Source organism: Ambystoma mexicanum, chromosome 3q, assembly GCF_040938575.1.
Source record: "Ambystoma mexicanum isolate Mex_15411 chromosome 3q, UKY_AmexF1_1, whole genome shotgun sequence".
Classification (NCBI taxonomy): domain Eukaryota; kingdom Metazoa; phylum Chordata; class Amphibia; order Caudata; family Ambystomatidae; genus Ambystoma; species Ambystoma mexicanum.
Genome location: NC_090926.1, coordinates 32,501,638 through 32,528,445, shown reverse-complemented (window position 1 = coordinate 32,528,445; position 26,808 = coordinate 32,501,638). Strand labels below are relative to the sequence as shown.

Here is a 26,808-nt window from a genome sequence, read left to right as displayed (position 1 = left end):
TGAAAATTATTAACAAGAATTGAGGTATTATGGGTGATTAGTACACCCCCTAATAGACGTTGGCTCCTTTACATTGTTTTCTAACGACCACTTGAAAGAAGATGGCATTGCCGATGAAGAATTATGCATATATGAAATGTGCACGTGAATTACCTTGTTAGGCCATTTTCATGTTATACTAAACCTATCTAAACCCTGAGTCGCCCCATTATGTCGGGCATAGAGTCAGCATTAGAACCTGTGTCCAATTTTCAAGACTTTTCTAGATGTTTCTTGCTTAAAGCGTTTTTCCAGAACATTCCACGTCATATCAGGGAGAGTACACACATGATTATTGCTCTGGAAATCATTGAGTTGGAGTCCACACAGGTTTTACTTTTCACATTAGATGGAGAAAACGTGCATACAAAATTCCCCAAAAGTTATTAAACACATATTATTAGATAGATTCGAGCCTCAAATGGCTCCTACAGAGTTCTTGCTGGACCAAGCTGAACACAATCTTACTATAATTACCTTTTGTAGAAGCCACAGTTATAGGTGAAAGGTACGAGCATAGCCAATTTTTACATGGCCTATAAAGAAAAATTATGTGTATTCAGAACAGATTTTATTTTAAAGGGAGCATCAACATATTTTGTATGTACACATGGAACTTATCTAAACATAATTCATATATGAACGTGCTAAATAATTACAGTGGTGCATAACTGCACTCGCCACTAGCAATTGACTAGTGTGTGATATTTCACTTTAACCGAGTAAGAAATGGTGTACTGCTTATTTTTTTATTGTGTTATAGTTTACAAAAAACTTTTCACAATTTAAAAAGAACAACATCTTATCACATAAAACAACACAGTTATACCATTCATTCACCCATATCCGCTGAGTTATACAATTCAGTTAAATAAAATGTCTTTATGTATTCAGAACAATTTAATATACAATTCTTCCCCTAAAAGATCATGTATAATGTTAGGAAACCTAATGTGTGCAATAATCAATGATGTATTTTTGACCCCACCATTAAAATTGACCAGAGGTTCTCGCTAATCACCATACTAGGATTGTGTACAAATCTTTCCAGCCACAAGCTTCATTAGGATTGGCCTCAATACAGAATACGATGTTTCAAGGTTTCACAACTTTCAGACTTTTTACACAATCTGCAGTTTCTATCTTTATTCTCCAGGCCACAAATAGGGTCCCCATCTCTCTGAGGTGGCTGATGAATTAAATCGAAACCTCATGAAGATATATACCAGTAGTGCTGGTTAGTCAAATATTTTGGAATTTGCTAACAAGATTGCCTAAATTGTATGTATTCAGACTGCAATTCATAATCACACAATTTTTGCAGCTGCTGACACCAATCATATGTTTTTATAATCTTATCTGAATTTCCAACAAAATTAGTAATAATAATAATTTGTTTTTTATATAGCGCTTTAATCTAAAGCGCTTTATATAGGACATATTTGCATACATTACTATATTGCTATGTAGTTCAAAAAGTATTATCTTGCATTCCTGTGTAAACTGTAGAATAACTTTAGAAATACTTTCACAATATATTTTGTTCAGATCTATATACAAAGAGTTACTAACTGGGTTTAAAATCTTATACAAAATATTCAACTTATTTCTACTTAATATAGAGCTTCAAGACTGGAGTCCCAATTCATGATGGATTAGAGCTTGTGGGATTGATTTTGGTAGAACCAATATCTTCTTCCAAAGGACTCCCTCTTAGCTATCCAGTACTGTGGGCTTCGGTAATGGTAATAATTCAAGGCCATGAACTAGGGTGGGTATCACCTTTCGACAGTAATACTTTTTAAGAGGAATTAATATGTAGGAACAATACATACATTTGATTTTCCGCATCTGCGGCAGTGGCAGAACCAACTTATTTTTTAAATCTTTGTGTCCTCTTTTTACTACTGGTCTTTTTTTAATATTAAATCACAGATTGTCAGCTGTGTTTTGATGTCCAATTTATTTACCTCCAATTGTCCAGGAAAATATTTCATTAGATGTTCTACCAACTTTATTTATTTAAATGGCAGATTTAGTTGCTGTAATTTCTAATTTCTTAAGAATCATGTAATTTTCCAGCAAATGTAGTGCTCTCTGCAATCCAAGTTGAGTCAAGTCAAACAACGTATCATCTGCGAACAACAAAATGGGAATTAACAAATTACCTAACTTTGGCAGAATTTCCCACTAGCTCTAGTATGTCTGTCACATATAAATTGAATAATGCAGACACCAAGACGCAACCCTGCCTCAATCCTCTATATGTTGGAATTAGCTTACTGAGTGCTCCACTCATATCAGTCTAATACTTAGACTAGTATCTTGATAAAGGCGCATTATTCATTTCAATAGGCCTTCATAGATCCCCCATAGACCACAATTTGTTCCATAATAGGTTGCAATCTACCATTTAAAAAGCGAGAGACCAATCTACACATGAACTAAAGAGAGACCCATTATTTAATAGTAATGCCTGTTTCTTTAAAGAGGTGACAATAACCCAATTTGGGGACATCCCTACTGATGTTCTAAAACCTGCTTGAAATTTTGGTGGTTTCCCCATTTTTTTAGACCACCCATTTAGTTGATCCAATAGAACTGAAGCAAAGATTTATGCTGCAGAATTGTGTAGGGCTATTGGTCTATAATTTCCTGGGCTTATATTTGAAAATCGGTAGAATGTAGTTATGACTGCATGTATTTGGTGTAAGGCGATCCCTCCTAATATCCTCAAATAGACTACTGAGAAGAGTAACCCACATACAAGAGTTTACCTTTAAGACTATATTGGGGAGGCCATTTGTGCCCATAGATCTAGAAATTTTACATTTGTTTATTTTCCTTTCAATATCCTCCACAGTAGATTTACTGCTCCAGGTTTGTAGGGTCTTAAAATTAAACATGTTACTGCAAAAAAATGTGAATTGCTCTACCCGCAAGGATTCATTCCTGTATCACTTCGGCCATTCCATTAGTCAAACAATTAAACAGACCACTGATATATTTCCAAAAGGAGTAAGAAGATGTATAATTTAAACTTAGTAAAAGCTTCCTATTATCATTTACACATAGTATTTGTCTGTAACTTTTCACCCAAATATAGTATTGTGGTTTTTTTTAATCCTGTCATCAAAATCTTTTCACAACAGTACTCCTTACATACCAGCCTAATGTTGTACCATGTGTTTAACCACCTCGTTATATACATGTTTAGTAACAAAGTGAGTTTTTTGGGGAAGGTATCCTATTTGATATCAAGTGAACATTTGCCTGTTCAGCTATTTGCCAATATTTTTCGTCTGTTATGGATTCCGACTTGGAATATTTGCAACTTATAATATAATTCTATTGATAACATAACTGTTTCATTAAAACTCTTTATAACATTAGGTGACCAAACTAGCCAGTTTCTAACATCATTGGGTTCCAAGAATATAGCTTCCTTTTGTTCCCTAATTGGATAAGAGGAAAAATACATATCACACATAGACAGGCATGATCACTCAATGCAGACAACTCTATTTTCATCAACGATAAGCATGGGCACAAAGATAGTGAACAAAATATATAAATCAATAGTCGAATAAGACTCCTTTCATTTCCATGTGGCCTGACTAGGTATGTCCCCTGCCATACTTCTATTTATTTTTTGTAGACCCCATGCCCTCATAAAAGAAGACCATCTTATTCCATTAGCATGCGGTCCCCGTTCATTTCCGAAGATGGCACCCTCTTCTTCATCATTCACCAGATCAGGGCAAAAGCAATTAAAATCACCCAAGATTAAGATTTTATCCAATTTCATAGTCTTTTGTCATTCATCAAACATATCTCCCAGGATATCCAATAATGAATCAAGATTTGGTTTGATCTTAATGGATTCCAATATATCAGGATCAGTAGGACACTGGTTTCAATTTTTGAAATACCATCATGATATGTTACGCTAACTGCAAGTATGCTGTCTGAAGGGGACTTCCATTCCTTGGCTAGGAAGCATAAAGCATTTTGTAGTCCATTTATAAGACCTCCAAATGGGTACCATTTACATCCTTTTTTGCTAGTTTTAAAAAGATTGAATAACCAGTTAGAGAGGGAGATTTGTGCAGCCATACCTCCTGTAACAAACATACATCATAATCTGTTAGAATAGGAAATTTACCAGTAATATTTAAGAAACTTGAATGCCCTCTGGAATTCCAAGAAAGCAGCTTTACCCAATATGTGCTAAATATGTTTTCTTCCAGCAGCACATTTTTTTGTTTGCATACAAGGCTGCTGCAATTTGATGCTAACTCGATCCTCACAATTTCAACATAGACTCTTTATGTTTCTACCATGAGTAGTTCATTTTTCCTGGATTCTATCCCATATTGATTTGAGCCCTGGGAAGTGATGCATCTTGGTCTTTCTCTTCCTCCAAAGACCTCCTCCTATTTCCTGAGGCCTCCTATGGGCCTTGAGTGGAATTGTATGTACTTCATAAAACTCATACATATTCTTGGTGCCACCTTTTTCTACTACATACAATTGGTGGCTCATTTTGAGTGTTGTTACTCAACATTTGTAGCAGACTAAGTATGGGATAATAGATTGCTGCTTTAAACATTTACTACTCAATACATTTTCATTATCTTCATCAGGCCCTGGTTCTGAGCACACTATGTCATTGTTTTTCTTTTTCATCTTTTTTTAAAAAAAATGTTTTAAATATTTTATTAAGTTTTACAACATAAACAGAAGAAAAACAACACTCTTCCTCCCCTCCGACTCCCCTCGGGATGAACCACCCTCAGTTCGATTTGATAAAAAGAACAATTTGTATGTTATTTTTCGTTTGGGTAACAAGTTATTGAAATGTTGAAACAATTCAGTTTGTATATCTAATTTAATTAAGAACATTGTTTAATTTCATTTGACCAGATTTAAAGTTTGATTGTCATAATCAGCCCCTGAAGAAGAGAACCTTTCTCAAAACGCGTTGGGCAACCTTGCTTGGATCAATAAATCCTGAATAATTCAAAGATCAGGCTGCAAGTGGATTTCGTAAAATTGTAAGATTGTAAAAGTGCAAATAAATGTGAATGATCTCTTTCATTACATTGCTATACCTAAAAAAAGTGATCATTACACTACTTTATATTATATGTCTGATGAACAAAGAATTTGAATATCAAACTATTTTCTATAAATATTAGGCTACATAGCCTTTGATAGGGTGCAGGGGATGGGAGTTCCCTAATAGGGAACTTATTTTGTTTTCACTTTGTCCACAACCCATATGCCAGGGTTGTTAATCTTCTCCCCCGCACCTTTACTTTACATAACCGGTATATGAATCTACCCTAACTGAAATAATTCATTCACACATGTTAAAGGATATATGGAGTGCATGGTGTTAATTCACATTTGCTAATTCAAAGGACTCAGTTTGGTATCCAGCATGTGAGAATTATTGAACTGTGAAATCCAAGTGATCCTGCAACGAGATTGGTCTGAGCCAGGCTGAGGGAGACTAACTGTATAAAAGGGGGTCTGGGCCCGGAAGAGGGGGGATCCGGTGTAAACCGTGAGTCACCCAAGAAGTTATTGTTGTTGTGGCAAATCTGAACCCGACCAAGGGATGCCTGCAAACTAAAATTGGTCTGAGTCCAGCTGAGGGAGGCTAATTGCAAAAACAGGATCTGAGCCCGGAACAGGGGGATCCAAATGAAGGATTGTGTTGAGAAAAGGGATCTGAGTCTGGCTAAAGGGAATCCAGGGTGAAGAGTGAATCACCCTACTTGAATATTTAGAAAGGAACTTTTTTTCGTTGTTTTTAGTACATCAGGCCCACTGAATTAAGACACTTTGAAAGTAAGAGACCTTGGGCGTAGAAGGCCCTGATGTTGGTAAAAGGAACTGTGTCAGTGTGCCGAAGAGTGTGCTATGCTCGAGTGAACCGCTGTGTCCCGTGCTGAAAATGTGTGGAAGGGATTCCAACGGCCTGAACATCCTGACTTATCATTTTGTGAACGCTTCTTTATTTTTCATGAACATTTCCCCACCTTATTTGTAACTTAGCGGTAAGGATTGGAAATAGTTTTTTAGTTTAGGCCCTTTTATTTGATGAGACTCTACTAGGACTGCATTCTTATTATTTGATAGTCATAGTTGGCTCCCATCTTAGATTTAGACTTAGACAGGTGTTTATCACACCCTTGAATAAGGTTCAATAAACATCCTGGAACTGTGGTCATTTGTGTTTGTCTTACTTTGATACCATGCATTCCTTACATCTATTACAGCCTACTGTATGATGTTGAAATAATGGACCATCATTCCTAGAGACAAAGGTGACCCCATAGCAGCTTTCTGAATGACCAAGTAGAGATTTATCATTAACATCAGTAAAGCACTTACTGGGCCCACTACGTATATTATATTGAGGAGAGGACATTTCCAGTTTATATACTTTAAGCTATAAAGTCACCAGACAGGAGAGGGCAATAGAAGCAGTTTACCCTCTTCCTTGTTATCAAGGATACAGCGGTCACTGCTTACTGCCAGCCGAAACTGCCAAACTGCACTTGATCACACCGAATTTCCACGCACAGCGCTATGGTGCTGGTCAGCAGTACAAGTAGCTCCTCCTCACGTAACCCGGGGTGCTGATAGCTATGTCTTTTTTATGAATGAACGGGACGCCTCAAGGTGTCCCGTTCATTCATACAAAAAAACTGATGCAAGATGGGCACCATGGAGCTGGGAGACGGGCCTCCAAGCAGAGCACCTCTTCCATTTCTATGGTGGCCAGCAGGAAGATGGAGCGGTAGGAGCAGCAGCACTGTTGCGGCTTATGCTGAAGGCATCAGGTAAGTGGGGGTGGGGAGGAACAGGAAATGGAAGGGGAAGGGAATGTGAGGGGAAGATGGCCGGCCGTGGTAAGCAGTCATCAGGTTTTACTTTATTTAAAATGTTTTACATTTATGGCAGCGCACAAAGCCCAGATATATAGGCGCTAGTTTCAGTACAAGTGCAGCAGTACAGTCCACAATGTGCAGTACTGAGCATGAATGTTACAACGTGAGGGTAGATCGAGAATGCACACTCCCGTAAAGCCTCCGGTTGCTCAGAACACGGGTGTGGATCATGGGATTTAGCCTGCGAGCCAAGCAACCTGATTGGTTGCTCTCTCCCCCGTCCCGGGTGCTGAAAAGATAAGCAAGATTACTTGTAGTAATTGGCATATTATTAAAGATACACAACAAATTGATAAAGTGCCAATATTTGCTTATTTTAGAGGAAACATTTAGTGGCCCTATATAAAAGTCCACCAAAAATCTTATTGGCTGAAACCTACAGTCTCCCACCCATCTGGTGGCACTACCAATGTGGGTGATGTATTTCTTGCAACACTACTTCTAAATCATTAACGTTTATGTGTAATAATATAAATTGTGAATACAGGTTCCAATCAAAATGTAATTCCACAAATGTTATATATTTTCTGTATTGTCCAGGCACCTAAACATAAGACAAACAACATTAACTGTGTTGGGACACAGATCAATGAAATCCATCACAAATCCATATAGGAAAATAACTCCAATATTTTTTACAATTAGAACATACAGAGAAAGATCTACATTGGATGGTGAATGAAACATTAACTGTAGCTGGACGTAAGGGAGATATCACTACATTGCTTGGAATCAGAGAAACATTGGCTTGATATCACACATGCAATAAAGGGTGGTCTCAATGAGAAAGGAACTAGATCTACTATGAGTGCGTTTGAGAGCATTGGGAGTATTCAGCAAATCTGAATTGTTTAACACCTAATTGTTGTTTATGATCTTTTTCCCTTTCTCTTGTTTTCCAATTAATATTGAGTTTACTATATATATTTAATTATTGTGTTTTGAAAAGGTGCCAACCATGGGCAGTGTTGTTTTGCAGCACCCATGGAATGCAAGGGAGAGGGAGTAAACATATGAACTTCAGGGAAACAATAAATATAATGCACTTGTTCACATCCATGTGGTAAAGAGTAGTTATAGCTTTCGCATTCATCACTTAATATGGCCCTCATTTTGATAAGAAACATTAAATTGAATACCCCATAAGGTACACGAGCCTGGAGTTTGACTATTCCCTCCCCTGCTTTCCTTCAAATGGCCTCACAAACAAAATGGGGAAAACACATCCATTAAAGGACTGGACATTTGCTAGTTAACCTGCCAGAGGAGTTCAATGATATGCCCTCTCAAAGGTACGTGATGCTGAGAAGAATTTGTGAGAGAGCAATGGTAACATGTTGTCGGGTGTTACATGTTTTACCCACAGTCGCGAGAGACTTGCGTACACCGTACAGGTCAGCACTCTCTTGAGTAAAAGAAATTGGCCCTCATTACGACCCTGGCGGAAAGTGACTGACCGGACCGCCACAGCGTAAATAGCGTTTCCGCCATTGCACGAAGGAGCAAAGTGCGGCCCATTCCGACCCATCGGGCACGAGCACCACGGCATGGCGGAAGTGCAAAGTCCGCGATGGCGGAAATGACCCCAAAACGGCCCACACCGCCGCCGTACGGCGCCCTAGGTGCAATACCGCCACCCATCACAGCGGACACCGCAGTGTGCGCCTACCGGAAAGTACGGTGACCGGAAATATACGGAAACGGAAGTAAAAACATGGGCCCGGAACGGGAAACATCCCGCCGTACACCTATAAAACCACTAAAACCACACAACCACCAAAAACACTACCCTGAGACACACCCCAACCCGTCATCCACCCTAGCGAAACCAAGAAAAATGGGAAAAGTAGCGAAGAAAGCGTGCGACCGCAAGTGGCAGGTCCACTTCTCCCGTGAGGAACTCACCGTGCTAACAGAGACCCTCCAGGAGAATGCAGCCGTCGTCTTCTCCACGCAAATGACCAGGACGGCACTTGCAAACAAGAAGGCCATATGGGCTCTGGTGGCACAGCGGGTAAGTGCGGTGGGGACCGCACCCCGCAACCCACAGCAATGCCGAAAGCGATGGGACGACCTGCGGATACGCGTCCGCAGCATACTCTCTGCCAACCGCAACATTGCCACAGCCACCGGGGGAGGTCCTGAATCACCCATCAAGTTGACCCCCTGGGAAGAAATCTGTGCCTCCACCATCGGAATGGAGAGCATAGAGGGAGTCGGAGGGATGGAGAAAGGAGTGCAGACATCCGAAGATTCAGGTAGGTGGGCCAGATAAAACAATGCCAAATCCACAAAGTCCATTCATGTGAAGTACCATGTGTCCACATAGTGCAACAGAAACACATGTCCAGGAGAACGTCCACACACATCGGCCTGACAGCGCACGTTAAAACCCACAATAAATACATAATTAATTAAAAACCCCTAAAACACGCACTACACGTGCAGCAGGCACACCCTAACTGCAGGCTGCCAAACAACTGCACCCTCACTCCACACACAAATGAAAGCACCTCCAAGGCCCCGACCCAAATCACCCTCAGGTACCACCCCAATGCATGTGATACAATGCCATTCCAATTCCCACAGACCCATCAATAACCCTCGCCCTCCTTTACTCCACCACAGGGTCCGATCCAAACGACGAGCATCAGGACACCCCTACCAGCACACCTGCAAAGAGGGCCAAGACCAACGGCCAAAGACCCTCCACCTCAGCTGCACGCATCAAGACACGGCAGCAGCACAAATCAGGTGGCAGCACAGAGGAGGGAACATCAACAGGCACCGCAGCAGCCAGCATGCCCACAACACCACCACCACAGGTCCCCCCAACGGATGCCACAGAAGGCACTGCCTCTGGTGGCAGCAGCACCATAGGTGACACCCCATTGATGGCAGCATGCTCCGACACAGAAGACGGGGATGTCGAAGTCAGATCCATCCATGACCTGTCCCAATCCCCCTGTCTGTCCCATCCCGTACAACATGAGGATGCCACGCAGGGGCACCCACAAGACGACGACTGGCCATCCCCCACAAGCCCTGTGGCAAGGCAACATGAGGTCCACAGCCCCTCTGTGACACCCCCGCAAATGGCCATGGCCCAGCAGAGGCAACAGTCCCTCGACCAGTTAATCGTGCAACAGCAGCAACTGGCCACGCTCCTCAAGGACCATGCCGATGAATGTGGGGGCACTAAGGCAGACATAGAAACATCAACTGAGACACTTAGGGCAGAAATGGAGAGAGGTACAGAGACACTAAGGGCACAAATGGAGAGAAGCACCGAGAGCCTGAGGGGGGAACTGCATGCAACGTCCAAAGACGTATGTGCCGAACTTGCCGCAGTGCGCCGTGTGCTCACTGAGCTCTCGCAAACCCTCAGGGACATGCATGGACGTGTGCAGGCAGAGACATCATCCGTTGCAAGTTCCGTCCAGGGCAGCCCCCAACGTAGATCTGGGAGGAACCTGCGCTCCACAGGCAGGGGTGCCCCTGACACCCGCAGAGGGGGCTTGCAATAGCGACTGCCCACTGACAATGAGCATCTTTGGACACTGGTGTTCGGGGGGGAGGTAGGAGGGTGGAGGGGGTGTGTTGGGCTCACTTGGGTGGCGGGTCGATAGGGTGTTCAACATGATATCACATATGCCATAAACAGTGCACGATCAACCAATGAGATGTGTGGACATTGATCTTTGTGTACTAGGCCATCATAGGCGTACAGTCCATATTGTGCATGTCCCAGACACACACAGTGCCACGAGTCCCGTGTCCATGTATCAGCCACCAGGCGTGAGTGCTAGAAGCATGCATCAATGAGATGCTGACGAATGTCACGGCCCTCCGGTGCCTCGCAGACTCCTTGAGGTGCTGCCACATCCCCACCCTCATCATGACCATCATCAGGTGCTTGCAGTTCTGCGTCAGGGGGCATGGGCACATTTCTACGTACGCACATGTTGTGGAGCATGACACATGCCATCACCATCTTTGCAACCTTCTCATGGCGGTACAGGAGTGCCCCGCCAGACCTGCTGAGGCAGCGGAAACGACCCTTCAGTAGGCCGAATGCCTGTTCAATGACTACACGGGTACGTAAGTGGGCATGGTTGTAGTCCTCCTCATGCTGGTCCCGTGGGTTCCGGACTGGTGTGAGGAGCCATCTCTTCAGTGGATATCCAGCATCACCTGTATGTGGACGATAAACGTATGATGTGGAATGCCATTGCTACGTACGCACCCCCCCCCCCCTTCCTGCCAGGTCATTGCCGAATCACATACCCCACATTATCATGCATGTAATGAGACTCACCGAGTAGCCAGGATCTGTTCCCTGCGTGTCGCTCCATGTAGCGTGGTATTGTAGAGTTCCTCAAGACCATAGAATCATGGGTTGATCCAGGGAATCGGGCACAACAATGTGTAATGATCCTGTTGGAGTCACACACCATTTGTACATTCAGGGAATGAAATTGTTTTCGGTTGCGGTACTGGGCCTCCATGGCATGTGGGACGACCAATTCCACATGGGTGCAGTCGATGGCACCAATGCAACCCGGTATGCCGGCAAGTGCATGGAATCCCACTTTTGTGTTGGTAATTTCCTGCTCCGAGCGTGGTAGAGAGATGTAGTCGTCTGCGTGCTGCAGGAGGGCATCGAGCACTTGCAATAGTGTCCGTGAGAACAGTGGCTGAGAAATGCCATGCAACTGTCCGACTGTGTGCTGGTAGGTGCCTGTGGCCAGGAAGTGGAGTACAGACACCACCTTCAGTAGGGGTGGGATGGCGGTTGGGCTATCTATCATGCTGACAAGGTCAGCCTGTGTCATGTCCACAATGGCGGCTATGGTGTCCCGGTCCAGACGGTAGAGGGTGTGGATCTGCTCATCAGTGAGGTTGAACGGATGTGCTCGGAGGCGTGGGATTGCGGGCTGCCTGCGTGGTGGTAGTGGCTGTGCTGGCGGCCCTTGCTGGCCCTGCCTTGCCCTCCTCCTCCTCCTGCGTCTCCTCCGTGCGGCCGGTTGTAGTTGGTGTTCGTCTTCTTCTTGGAGTTGGAGTACTTGCAGTGCTATCAGGTCCCCCAGGGCCAACATCGCGAGTCCTGCCGGTAGCATTTCGGAGTGGGTGTGGTTGTGGGAGGAGACTGGGTGTGCAATTTATGTGTTTTCAGGCTGTATGGCCTCCACCTGTGGTGATTCATTCCACCTGTGCAAACTGCTCTCCCCTTTGGCCGAGCACGTCCCGCACACAACGCTGCAATTCGAGGAATGGCATCTTGCTATTGCAATCATGTATTTGTACCCGATGGCCGTGTAACATTGGTTGATATGTTCATTCTGCTGTGGTCCCATTGTTTCACATACTATCTGTGCAGTCGCGAACAGACTTGTGAAGGGTCAGTGGTACGTAGTACTCGAGTAACGGTGGGCCCTCATGCATCACTGTACCGAGTTGCAACGACGGGCGGGGCGTCCCATTTGTGGGTGAAGGCAGTTGCCATTTTCACACACAGCCGCACTAGATGGATTAATTTGTGATTTCAAACGGCCACAGATGCCTCTTCGACGTGATGTTGCAAATGAGGAATTCGAAGGGCGGCGCTTTCGGTTTTCAGCTAGCGGCGTGGAAATGCCCACAGGTCTGACTGCAAATATAACGTTCTATTGTTCAATGTCCTTGAGACAGGGGCCATGGCGAGGATGCAATGATTGATATGAATGGTTTGGGATGCGCAATAGCGACGTGGGCGATGAGGCCGGACGTTCCCAAATACATGTTACTTCACTACACTGGAATTACGGGCTGGGGCACTGTGGATTTTGCAGGCTGCATAACGCACAGACTCAATGGATATTTCTAATGTTATGTGAGTAAATATTCAGGCGTTTTAATCCCGGGATGAGGGAATGATGAATGGATGCATGGGCAGGTGATTTGATACAGAGTTTGCCATGTACAGGGCTTCTTGGAATCTATCCGCCTCCCCTGCGCTATGTGATGCAGGGCTGCCATAGTGGGACCATCGTCTATCTGGCCTTGTTGAGCCCTCCCTGTCGCGACGCGCCCTCAGACACTTGTGTCCATGCACGTTACCAATCCCATCTGATGGATTCTGTTTTGACAGACGCATGCACAGGTACACTCGTTTGTGATGGTGTTTACACCTCGATATAGATAGTTATGAGTCGCAAGTGGTTTTTGGGTGGTGATGATCCTTTGGAGTGGGCTAGCATGCATATGGCTGTGGATTTAGTGTGATCATTGAAGTGAGTTGTTCGAATGTAGTTCTGATGGCCATTCTATTCTTTTCTTTTGGTTGACAGGTATCTCCTCCCCTTTTGCCACTGCCATCTGTATGCCACTCCTGCAGATGGCTTTTACTCCCGACACCTGCTGCTTCGTGTTAATCAGTGGAGCAGCATTACGATCTTATGGGACGATCGCCAATGGGCCACATGCCCTTACGCAGTACTGGTGGCTCGGAGCAACATTTCGGCCTTTCAGCTGGACTAGTGCCTCCCCATTGGGACGGCCCTGCGGTTCTGTGCGCTTCCATGTTGCCTTTTCGTACGTGAATGTGGCTCTGTGTACCATGATGGAACAGGGCGTCACACAAGTAGTGGCTGGTCATTTCTTGCGGATGCAGCCCACAATGGTGAAATGTGTTTTGGAGTTCATGGCCTAATGGCTGTATGGGCTTGGTGATTTTGTTGTGCATTAAATTTCTATTCTGATTTGGCCCGTGTAGCGTTCTTCTTTGCAAGTGATGTGGCATATTCCTATTTGGGGAGCGATGTATTGTGAGGAGATCTGCATTGGGTTCCAGCTTCGGAGTTTAGTTGCGTGGTACTGTACTGGGCGCGTTTGCCTACGAAGCCCAGTGAGGTCAGGGATGGGGGCTGCCAATATGACTGTTTGAATGTTGTCATGCTCAGGGGCGGGGGATTGGGTTTTGTGTAACAGATGCCGGTCAGCCAGGTGGACTGGTGGAATGATGTGATTTTCGGAATATTGCTGGTCACAGGTGCCTGTGTTTGCGTGCGTTTCGGGGGGGGGGGGACTGTGGTCATGTCCATTGGATTGGCTTCTGTATTCGTGCCATCTGTGCCCTGCAGCTCCCATTGGCCCCTCTTGTGTTTCTTTTGTTCGTTGGCATGCATGGGTGACTTGTACATTTCACTGGTTGCATTGTGACTTCATTGCACCTACGGGGAGTTGTACTTTGTGGGCAGGGAGCGGTGTACAGGCACTCAGTGGGGCCGTTTACGGTTGATTCGCGATGCCGTACTTCTCACCATGGCGGAATGGTACATTCCGCCATGCTTGATGGCGTTAGGTACATGTCCGCTAGGGTCGGAATTAGCGTACCCTTGCGCCATGGTGGTGTTTACGGTTTGGCATGGCGCGCGCGCGCGTGCTTGGTGCAGTTAGCGTTGGCGTTCACTACGGTGTCGCTAATGGCTTCGTACTTTGCGGTGACGGGTCATAGTCGCACCGAGCGCTATTCGATGGCGGTATTGCATTTCCGCCATCGTTTTCCGAATTCCGCCAGGGTCGTAATGAGGGCCATTGTCATAAAGTGCAATGCCCATATGAAATGCAAAGTCCTAGTGTTTGTAGTCAAAGCGCTATTTACCTAGTTTGATGAAAAATGACAAGGGAATATGAAGTGGAAAAATAAGCTGCCCAATGTTCTTAACACCCAATGTTTTAAAATTTAAAAGGATTTATGTCAAAATATTATCTTAAGATAACAGTCGGGCAATTTGTGTGGAATTAAATAGGCATGTCTTGATGAAACACGTTAGAGAGAAATACAGTTTTTAGGAGGGAAATTACAGTCACAATCATTGTTTAAATCAAAGCCAATATGGTAACCATTGCTACGAGGGAGTGTTGTTTCTTCAAATGCATGGAACACGTTGAATACAATTAAACATAAAATATTTGGTATGTTTTATTGGAATGATTGTGTTATATTGAGACATTCTTGTGGTTAAATTGAACAATAGTTACTGTCAGTATGGACAGGTTCCACTGAAAAAGAGAAGGTGTGGATAGAAATTTGGAGAAAGCTGTTCCACATCTGCAGGGGATGTTGAAACATGTCTTAAGGAGGCACAGTAACATACAAATAAATATTGGGCATTGACTTTTGAGTATGTTTAAGGAATATGGCAATGTGAATTTGTAAATATGAGATTTTAACCCAATATATTTATATTGTTGAAGGCGATGCAATGAGCAGGGCATGGGACACCGAAGCAGACCTGGTGGGTTCCTTTTAAGTAATACCTCCTGAGAAGAGCCATTGACTGGGAGCTGGGTCCACAGAGAGACACCCCGAGGATCTGGGAGGTGCTTAAAGAAAAATCAACCAGGAAGGTGGTTTGTGTTGGACATCCGAGGGCTGGGAGGTTGGCAGCAGAGAGGATCCCCCCTGTCTGGCAGTGTTGAAAGGCCTGGAGGGACACACTTCAAGAAGGATACCAGGAAAACCAGGAACCCTGCCATGGTCTGGGAGGAGGACGCAGCTCTACCGGTCCTGATGCAATGTATCTGTTAGAATTCGATTTTGGGTAACTGAAACAACCCACAATAGTACAGAATATCAGCATCAAAGGATACATGTAGAGTAGATTTTACCAAAAGGATACATGTAGAGTCTTCAGGAGATGACTCGATGTCCCTCGTAATAGGTGAATAGCGACCTTCCAACTGACGGCACTCTTTGACTGTTAAGGATACAGCCCAAGGGAGGAATCAGCGGAAAGGGCGAGTAAGTATAAAGGAACCACCAGCCTATTAGGAAAAAGACAAGTATGATTTCAGGAACTGATAAAAATAAAATGACAGTATGTATCGGTTCGAAAACCACTGACCTGTTTTCTTTGAAGATGTAGGGGTAAGTAGGAACAATCAACCTGTCCAGTTTAGTCTTTAGAAATCCCAAAATAGAAGAATCCTAAGCAACGACAGGGAAAGGGAGGTTAGTAGGGAAATCCTAACCCGCACGAAACGAGGGCCACACTAGAGTCGAGATGGTGCACGCAGGATAGCGTCCATAATGTCTCAGTGCACTTGATGTGTAATTGAGAAGAACAGAGCCTCGGAAATGAGGAATAATGGAAGTCCGTGGGAGAAGGAGAACCGAAAACCAAGCTGGAAGCCCTTTACAGAATTGCCCTCATGGAGCGCAGCCCCTCGGGGAGAATCACAGGTACCACAATAGGCAGGATACAATCACAGAGTAATGCGACCAAGACAGCGGGGGCAGTCACAACCGGAATAATGGCCCCGCGGGAAAAGACTGTAGGAGCTGCTACGGGAGGTTGCAGAGTTCGGAAAGTCAGGTGACCGTCACGATGTGCAGCCAGGACGGCGTCTCAATAGGAGGTCGAGCAGCCAGAGCAATCCGTGGAGGAGCAATGAAAGAAGCAAGAGCAACGGCTCCGGAGCGTAGAACTAACGACGATCAGAAGCGCCGAACACCCGAACTTCCGGGTTTAAATACGTATCAGCTGAACAACGCGTAACACATGACCAACGCATTGTCAGCTGACTATTGCGTATGCCGGAGGTTCCTTAAAGAGGCACTACGCAAAGAAAGGAAAATATAAGGAAGGTATGAAACTGAATAAAAGTCATGACCAATCCTACAGGAAATTGTCAATGTATCCGTTTGCCGGGCAGTTTATTAAACAGCCGCCAGCGAGTGTAGAACGGTCTAGCCGATCGCTGGGCTGAATGACAAGAGGTCGAGGAGAAGCCGTTGGCAGGCATGACAGTGCCATCCCCCAAAGAGCGCCCCACCCCCTTGGAAGCGTGAAACCGGCGCAGTAGAGCGGGGGCATGGATGTTGGAGATGGGTTCCCAGGAACGATCCTCGGGGCCGTAACCCTTCCAATCAATGAGATAGTGTGGAACCCCAGCACGCAGCCTAACATCCAGAATAGCCTTCACCTCGTACTCCTCCGAACCTCGTACCGAGACTGCCAAAGGCTTAACCGGCAATCGTGTTCCAGCGGTCAAAGGCTTAACGAGAGAGACGTGAAACACTGGATGAACTCTCCAACGAGAAGGCAGTTCCAAACGAACAGCAACAGGGTTTATTACGTCGGTAATCTTGTATGGACCTACAAAACGAGGTAACAGCTTCTTTTTTCCAGGTATTTTCAGATGTTTGGTGGATAGCCAGACTGACATACCAACTTTGTATAGAGGAGCGACAAGTCTGTGTTTGTCAGCATGCCGTTTTGAGCGAGCCTGGGCTTCTTCCAGATTTCTTTTGATCCTGGTCTGTAGGGAGGTGATGTTCCGTACTTTGTTGACTGCCCCAGGGACCGAACCGGGCAATTCAGGATGAACAGGAATGGAACGAGGATGCTGACCATAGAGCGCGTAAAAAGGCGATACGCCAGTAGAGGTATGCACCGAGTTGTTATACGCAAATTCGGCCGCCGGCAGAACGGCAAGCCAGGAGGTCTGATGTTGTAGCAATAAACATCGTAGGTACTGTTCCATGACACCATTTACCCGCTCTGTCTGCCCGTCAGTCTGAGGGTGATAAGAACTAGATAGACGCACGTCCATCAAAAGTGTAGATGTTAAAGCTTTCCAGAAACGCGAAGCAAACTGTGATCCCCTGTCTGTGATCACTACTGCAGGAAGGCCAAAAAACCGGAAGACGTGTTTCAAAAAGAGATCCGCCAAGACAATGGCCGTAGGAATACCTTGACATGGGATGAACAGGGCCATTTTAGTGAAGTAATCCACGACAACCCACACCGTATTAAATCCCTGTACGGGAGGTAATTCCACGACAAAGTCCATAGACACCATGTACCAAGGTTTGTGTGGCACCGGTAAAGGCTGCAGCAATCCCATGGGTTTTTTCGATGTGGTTTTACACTGGGCGCATACAGCACAGGAAGAAACATAGTCTATGACGTCGCGTGACATACCTGGCCACCAAGACCATCGCCGAACCAATTCCAAAGTCTTCTTTTGACCGGGATGAGCCGCGACTAATGAGTCATGACTCCATTCCATTGCCTTAAGACGGGTCTGATCCGTGGGTAAATACAAAAGACCGTTGTAGTACGGGAGACCATCGCTGACATCCAGATTCGATTCCAAAACCTTTTGTGGGTTTTGCGAGACCCATTTGATTATATCCTGTTTGAGGGAAGGTTGAACAGAACAACTGCAAATAACGGTTTCTGCCAATAAAGTGGGTTTTGGGTCAACACCATCGACCCGACCAGAATGGAGACGTGACAATGCGTCTGCTTTGGTGTGGTCTTTGGCAGGACGATATGTGATATGGAAATCGAACTGGGCAAAGAACGAGTGCCAACGAGCTTGTCTAGCAGTTAAGCATTTCATTGATTTTATTTCTTGGAGATTGCGGTGGTCTGAATACACAAGCACCGAATGTTTTGCCCCAAGAAGATGGTGTCTCCATGTCAAGAACGCGTCTTTTATCGCCAACAGTTCTTTCTCTGTGACAGTGTAATTCCTTTCATAAGGGGCTAATTTACGCGAAAAAAACGCCACTGGGTGTTCCTCTCTAGTGTACGTACATTCCTGTGAGAGGATAGCCCCTATAGCCAAACTGGAAGCATCAGCCTCTACAATGAAGGGTGTCTCAGGATCTGGATGCTGTAGTACAGGGGCTGATGTAAAGGCCTCTTTCAACATATCGAAGGCCTTTTGTGCCTCTGTTGACCAGTGAAATGAGGCTTTGGGACTAGTCAGGGCTGTAAGTGGTGCTACAGTCTTAGAGAAAGAGTGGATGAATCTCCGATAAAAATTTGCGAAGCCCAGGAAGGATTGTAAGGATTTGACTGAGTTGGGAACGGGCCAGTCCAGGATTGCTTTGACTTTGGAATGACTCATTCTCACCCCCTTATTGGTGATATCATACCCTAGGAATTCCACTTCCTGAGTGTGGAATACACATTTTTCGGCTTTAACGAATAAGTGGTTTTCTCTCAATCTATGAAGAATTTTGGTAACATGTGTGAGGTGATCCTTCATGGAGGACGAATAGATCAGGATGTCATCTAGGTAGACGACCATGAATTGGTCAATGTAGTCACTGAAGATATCATTCATAAAATACTGGAACGTTGCGGGGGCGTTGCACAATCCGAAGGGCATGACTAAATACTCATAGAGACCATACCGGGTCTTAAATGCGGTCTTCCATTCGTCGCCTTGGCGAATACGTACAAGATTGTACGCCCCACGCAAGTCCAGTTTAGTGAAGATGATAGAAGCACCCAATTGGTCTAGGAGTACATTAATTAATGGTAACGGGTACTGATTTTTTACAGTGATAGCATTGAGGGCCCTATAGTCAATGCACGGGCGTAGGTCCCCTTCTTTTTTAGGAACGAAGAACAGGGGCGAAGCAGCTGGTGACCGAGAAGGGCGGATAAAACCGTTTTCCAGGGCTTTATCGATATACTCTTTCAGTACTTCATCCTCCCGTTGGGTAAGAGAATAGACACGCCCTGTAGGAGTCTTGGCGCCAGCCACCAATTCTATAGGGCAGTCATAAGGCCTGTGAGGTGGTAACGCCTCTGCTTTACCTTTATCAAACACATCGGCGTATGCCGCATACTCTCTGGGTACCAAGATGGGCTTGTTAGTAAGCAAGCCGATGCAAGGAGCCCCCACTAGGAATGCCAACACCGGAGAACGGCTCCCTTTAGATCCCGGAAAGCACTCATTGTGGCAATAATCCGAGGGGTATTGGATGAGGCCTGTGGTCCAGTCAATGATAGGATTATGCAGTTTGAGACATGACAAACCTAATATCAATGGGTATTGAGGTGCAGCTATCACATCAAAGACCAAGAGTTCTGTGTGACCATCAGGTAAGGACAGCTTAATTGGGATGGTCTCTTCCATTACCAACCCGGAAGATAAAGAAGAACCATCGATGTTATGAACTGCTTCTGGAACCGATTTAGGAACCGTTGGTATTGCTGACCGGGCCACAAACGATAGATCCATGTAGCAATTAGAGGCGCCTGAATCAAGCATAGCTAGGGATCGTAAAATGGTCCCGTCAAATTCCAAGGACACTGGTACTGATATGGAGGAAGCCATGTAGACAGAGGAGTCCTGTTTGGTACTCGGCACAGGGACCCCTGCTATTGCCGAGCTTTGACGTTTCCCGACTTTCTAGGCGGTTTCTTGGGGCAAGACGCTAATAAATGTTCAGGAGAGCCGCAGTACATACATAAGTTGTTCTTGCGGCGGTTTTCACGTTCAGAAACAGACAGATGGCCGCGTACTGCGCCTATTTGCATAGGTTCAGGTTCGCAGGTTGCGGTATGAGAAGTATCAGAACGCCCAGGTGTTGCCATGAAGGGTTTCTTTTCTCCCTTCCTGGCGGATCGTCGGGCGTCTATTTGAAGGACCAGATCTAGGAGATCCGAAAATGCTGACGGAACCACAGGGACCGCTGACAAGGCATCTTTCAATTCTTCAGACAAGCCTTTGTAGAAGACTGCGGACTTCTTGTCCTCAGGCCATTGGGTTTCTGCTGTGAGTTGATTGAACCGAGCAAGGTAGGCCAATAAGCTTTGATTGCCTTGCTGTAAGTTCAATAGTTCAAGATCCGTAGCCTGGGTAGCGTGTCGCATATCGAATATTTTGCCCATGGCTGATAATAGAGCGTCACAGTCATACAACAAAGGACTGTTTGATTCGAGCAAAGGATTAGCCCATGCGGCAGCTGTTCCCCCTAGATAGGACAGCACAAATGCTGCTTTAGTGGTCAAATCTGGGAAAGAGCTGGGTCGACATAAGAAGTGAAGCCGACACTGGTTTACAAAGGTGCGAAAGTTCCTAGGTTCCCCCATAAATCTCTCCGGAGGGGCTAAAGGGAACTGGGCTGGCATGAGCACCTGTACGGGGTCCCTTTGAGTGGCCTGGAGACCCGAACCCGAGGCCACGGGATTTAAGCCTGCCACCCCCTGTGGAGATGCGTGCATGGAATCTTGCAGCATGTCCATACGGTGGCGCAATGTATCCTGAGCTGATATCATTTCCTGTCTCAGGTCAGCAATCAGCTGAGTGAGTACATTTAAGGGATCTGAACCCTCCATTTCAGGCTTCTGATTCTGTTAGAATTCGATTTTGGGTAACTGAAACAACCCACAATAGTACAGAATATCAGCATCAAAGGATACATGTAGAGTAGATTTTACCAAAAGGATACATGTAGAGTCTTCAGGAGATGACTCGATGTCCCTCGTAATAGGTGAATAGCGACCTTCCAACTGACGGCACTCTTTGACTGTTAAGGATACAGCCCAAGGGAGGAATCAGCGGAAAGGGCGAGTAAGTATAAAGGAACCACCAGCCTATTAGGAAAAAGACAAGTATGATTTCAGGAACTGATAAAAATAAAATGACAGTATGTATCGGTTCGAAAACCACTGACCTGTTTTCTTTGAAGATGTAGGGGTAAGTAGGAACAATCAACCTGTCCAGTTTAGTCTTTAGAAATCCCAAAATAGAAGAATCCTAATCAACGGCCAGGAAAGGGAGGTTAGTAGGGAAATCCTAACCCGCACGAAACGAGGGCCACACTAGAGTCGAGATGGTGCACGCAGGATAGCGTCCATAATGTCTCAGTGCACTTGATGTGTAATTGAGAAGAACAGAGCCTCGGAAATGAGGAATAATGGAAGTCCGTGGGAGAAGGAGAACCGAAAACCAAGCTGGAAGCCCTTTACAGAATTGCCCTCATGGAGCGCAGCCCCTCGGGGAGAATCACAGGTACCACAATAGGCAGGATACAATCACAGAGTAATGCGACCAAGACAGCGGGGGCAGTCACAACCGGAATAATGGCCCCGCGGGAAAAGACTGTAGGAGCTGCTACGGGAGGTTGCAGAGTTCGGAAAGTCAGGTGACCGCCACGATGTGCAGCCAGGACGGCGTCTCAATAGGAGGTCGAGCAGCCAGAGCAATCCGTGGAGGAGCAATGAAAGAAGCAAGAGCAACGGCTCCGGAGCGTAGAACTAACGACGATCAGAAGCGCCGAACACCCGAACTTCCGGGTTTAAATACGTATCAGCTGAACAACGCGTAACACATGACCAACGCATTGTCAGCTGACTATTGCGTATGCCGGAGGTTCCTTAAAGAGGCACTACGCAAAGAAAGGAAAATATAAGGAAGGTATGAAACTGAATAAAAGTCATGACCAATCCTACAGGAAATTGTCAATGTATCCGTTTGCCGGGCAGTTTATTAAACAGCCGCCAGCGAGTGTAGAACGGTCTAGCCGATCGCTGGGCTGAATGACAAGAGGTCGAGGAGAAGCCGTTGGCAGGCATGACAGTATCCCATACTATATGGACTGTAAGACATGGCTGTGGCGGTTTGAATATCTAAGACATCAGGAGCCCGAGAGGGGGCCCATACTGGGGAACATGTCGGAAGCGGGAGAAGACACAATGTTGAGAAAAAGGGACATTGCTGTGCTACTCGAGGAGATCAGGGGGATGAGAGCAGATGGAGGTAAATTGGACAAAATAATACCAGAATTGACAAAATGGACGAGAGACTGAAAGAAGTGGAAAATAACCAGTCGTCCTTGGACACATTAGAAACTCAAATGGACATGCAAATGGCTGAATTGGAGAGAAGGGGAATGGAAATCACCCTAAAGATTTTGAGAATAAAAAAAGAAGGAATAATCTGAGAGTCCTCAGAATACCTGAAAAGGGAGGCAAAACTCCTCTTTGGAGATGATACTATTGATGAGCCAAACATTGTTAGAGTGCACAGGGCGGAAGGGGTAAGTAGGGGTCCGAGGTCAGTCCAAATTTTCATAATTACCCAGAAAAGTTTAAGATACTGGAAAAGGTGAGTGCAATAGGTCCGGTGATGCTGGGCAAGGTCAAAATCACTGTCTTTCAAGACTTGTCTACTCTGACTCTGGCTAAAAGGCATCTATGTTCCACTGAAATGGCTCAATGAGAAGAGTGTGCGATATAGATGGGGCTTCCCTTTCTCCATCTCCTTTGAGGTGGAGGGTTACAGTTACAAACTGGTCACAGAGGATGACATTAACAGGGTTACAGGAGAACTGACGGGAAGGGAGGAGGCTGCACCTGGGAATGGATTGAAGGAAGTGGAAGATAAACAGTGGCGTATAAAGGGGCCCAATAGGCAAAGAGTCCCAGGGTCGAGGAAATTCAGGAAACTGAACACCTTACCTGTGGCAGATGCTTGAAAATCTCGTATTGGTGTGGTATTTGATGGTCAGATAATGTACTTTGGTTTATTTTCACCGGTTAGATGGGCTCTTATTGAGTCACCTTGTGGGTGGAGGGTCTCGATTTTAGGCCCGAGGGTGGGGGGTGATTGCACCATGTGCTGAAGAAGGGGAAGAGTGGAGGGAGTTTCAGGGCTTTCAGGGTAGGAACTGGGGGCAGCGGAGTAGGCTTAGTTATTAGAGGAGAATCTGGAGGCGGGCCAGATGTCGGGGTCCTACTGGTGGTCTGGTGTTCGACCAGTGATGTTAACTGGAAAGAACCGGGTGCCGCAGGGGCAAGGGGGTCGGAATGGGAAGAAGGAGGGGTGGGGGTCCTGGTGTAGAGTTTTTGTTGATGGAACATGATATGACTCAAGTAAGGATTCCTCCGTCTAGAAGGGGAGTGAACAATTGGATGTGGTGGTAACATGGCAATGGCAGACGTGAAGGAGGGGGGAAAGGAGGACCGCTTGCAGATCTGCACATTAAATGGGAAGGGACTCAAATGTCCGAAGAAATTATCCCTGGCCGCTAGAGAATTTCAGAGGTTGGAGATAGACGTTCTCTTCCTACAAGAGAACAGATTTCTCCGGGGAGAAGAAAGGAAGGTTCCCTGTAGTGCAAGGAGAAATGTGGACTTGTAGAAGCACACCCTATTGTTAAAGAGTTAAAGTATTGGGAATGATATTTATCAGAAAAATTAATGATTCAGTAATGAATTTTAAGGTGCAGAGGAGAGATATGCAACCTTGACACCTAGGTTGAGCTAGATACAGAACAAAAAAAAAGTTCCCAAATCGGGAACTCGCGTCCCCTACGCACTATCGTTTGTCTGGAATACCAGACCAATAACTCATATTAAGAATTCACAATATTACAGTTAGAAATACATATAATTTAAGCATTTTTTAGGAAGAACATTTTTTTAAATGATGCTCATTCAATCAGATTAAGTCACTGTAGTCTCATTGGGCATGTACATTGGGGAATCAGGAGACTACAGAAAATGGGGGGTGGGCGTCTTGCTCCATAAGCAGCTCCAGATGGAGTTTTTGGAGGTTTGGAACAGCGTAGATGGGAGGGCTCTGTTGATTTCTGGTCTGATAAAGGGAATAAGGTTTACCTTTGCGACATTGTATGCCCCCAATCAGGGCCAGATTACATGGTTTAAGATAATGCTGTCAAAGGTGATGAGCGAGGGAGCAGGACACCTCATTTTGGGAGGGGACTTCAATATGTGGGCGGCTTTCAGCTTAGAAAGACGAACCATGGGATAAGCGGAACATAAAACTCCTGGGGTGGAACGCAATGGTTTACAGGCAAGCTTGGATGTACAAAGGCTGCGGGACATGTGGCGCTTCTTCCATCCTCAGGAGAGGGGAGTTACCTACTACTCTCCACCTCATGGCACCGTTACCCATATTGATTATCTTTGTATTTCAAGGGAGCTGTGGGAGGTGCCGTAGGGATCGGAGATTCACCCGATTAGTTGGTTGGACCCTGACATGGTTTCCTTGGACTTGACATGGCCGGGGTTAAGTCCTCTAGATGGAGATGTAACAAATACCCATGGAAGGATCTGATGTTCAGGGAGGAGTTCGAAGGGGCGATTAGGGAATTCTTTCTCCTTAACAATACGGGGGAGCTAGATCGAGGTATGGTGTGGCAACTTGGAGATGTTTATTGATCATAGAGGGAGCCCGGAAAATGAGGGAGAGAACTTTCCTGGAAAATAAACTGCATACAGAGATTGGGGCCCTGGAAAGGCGGATACAGGTATCAGACGGTGAGGTGGGAGAATGGGTAGCAGAAGTGAGGGAAAAGAGGGAAGAATTGAGGTTGCTGGAGGAAGGCAGGATAATTCGTAAGCTCCCGTTTCTGAATCAGAAATATTACGAAAAGGGGGATAAGGCGAATGCACTGCTAGCGGCACACCTGAGGGGGCAGCGGGCGGACGGGTAAATGTTAATGTTAAGGATATTTTTACCGCGCACTATCACCACCGGAGTGGTCCCCTGGCGTGGTGAGTTAGTGGGAGTTAGTGGGAGTAAGTGGGAAAAGTGCAAGAGAGCAGTGATGTGCCGTTGGCAGTGATGTGCCTCAACCCGCTTAGCACCGTTCGCTGGGCTTGGGGTGTTTTCCAGTCGGTAGCCGTGGTGTGCTTTTGTGCGGGTCTATGTGTGGTTTGTTTGTTGTTGCAGTTTAGTGATGTTTTGGGCAGATTGTTGTGTTATAGGATTGCGGTTGTGTTTGGTTAGAGTTTGAGAGGTGTATGCAGAAGGGTAAAATTGTTAGTGGATTAGTTAATTGGCATTGCTGCCTGGAAGTGAAGTGCTAAACCTACATATTCCCTCGAGGTGGGGCACGCAAGCATCTCCGCGCCTCCATCAAGATTCAGGCTCCATCCAGATCCGACACCGGCCGACACCCCTAGTCCCTTCCACATTTGGCGCCCACCCTTATTCATAACTGTGCCCAAGTTCGCCCCCTGCCCAGCTCCGACAGACCTGTCTGTATGCGGGGCAAGCAAGCGTTTGTGAGTCCATCCAAAACTGGCCGTAGCATTCTCATTCCAGTCCATACGTGGCATCAGCCAACCAAGGCTACTCCATCCAGATGTGGCAGTGGTAGGTACTGACAGTCTTTTCCAGCTGCTCACGCAGGCTATCACTCACAGTCCCTTTGAAGCGTGGTGCATTTCAGCACTCGCAGCTACGTCCAAGCGCTGCTCCTGTCATCATTCACAATTCCGTCCGGGTCCGGCGCATGCCTATGTTTGTGTGTATCTGAAGTGTGAGGCAAGAGCGACATGTTAGAGGTGACATCTGAGGGGATTCTGGAGACCTTTGCCTGCTTTTATGAGTGTTTATACGAAAGAAGGGGATAACCAGATGTGGAGGAAATAGAAAGTTGTTTAAGAGAGCTCCCTCTACCTACACTGACTCCGGAGGAGGCGAGGGGGTTGGACGAGCCCATTACGTGGGGCGGAGATTCTGAGCGTGACTGAGCGACTGCAGCTCAGAAAAGCGCCAGGTGAAGATGGATTCACCTCTGGTTTTTATAAATCATTCGCGAGTGCGTACTCACATTCCAGGTTGAACTGTTTAACAACATCCTGGAGACCAGCCGAGTGCCCAAGTCATTCGTCCAGGCTCTTACTTTGGTAATACCCAAAGAGGGTAGAGACCCCTGGGCTTATGGGTCGTATCGCCTGATTTTGCCCCTCTGTATCGATGCAAAGATATTCACCCCATCTTGACCTCGAGGTTGGAAGTGTATATGCCATGGCTGGTCCATCCGGACCAAGTGGGATTTACAAGGGGACGCCAAGGAGTCGATACCATGAGGAAATCCTTGCATTTGATCAATAGTGCTTGAGATGGGGGAGGAGACCCCACTCTCCTGTCGGTGGAAGCAGAGAAGGTCTTTGAGAGAGTTAAGTGGGGCTTTCTTAAGGCAGTTCTTCTCAAGTATGGTTTGGGAGACAAATTCCTACAGGGAATCACAGCA

The 26,808-nt window shown here is 45.8% G+C and overlaps 1 protein-coding gene across 3 annotated transcripts in view; it reads right to left on the bottom strand.

The window, feature by feature from the left end:
- Positions 1-26,808, bottom strand: part of C3QH22orf23 (chromosome 3q C22orf23 homolog) — a 149,790-nt gene that overhangs the window by 114,480 nt on the left and 8,502 nt on the right. Inside the window, exon 1 of one of the 3 annotated variants that reach the window (XM_069652993.1) lies at positions 517-577. The exons of the other annotated variants lie outside the window; for them this stretch is intronic. The gene's annotated coding sequence lies outside the window, so the exon portion shown is untranslated. Of the gene's footprint in view, positions 1-516; positions 578-26,808 lie in introns of those variants that run through there. 3 annotated transcript variants of the gene reach the window in all.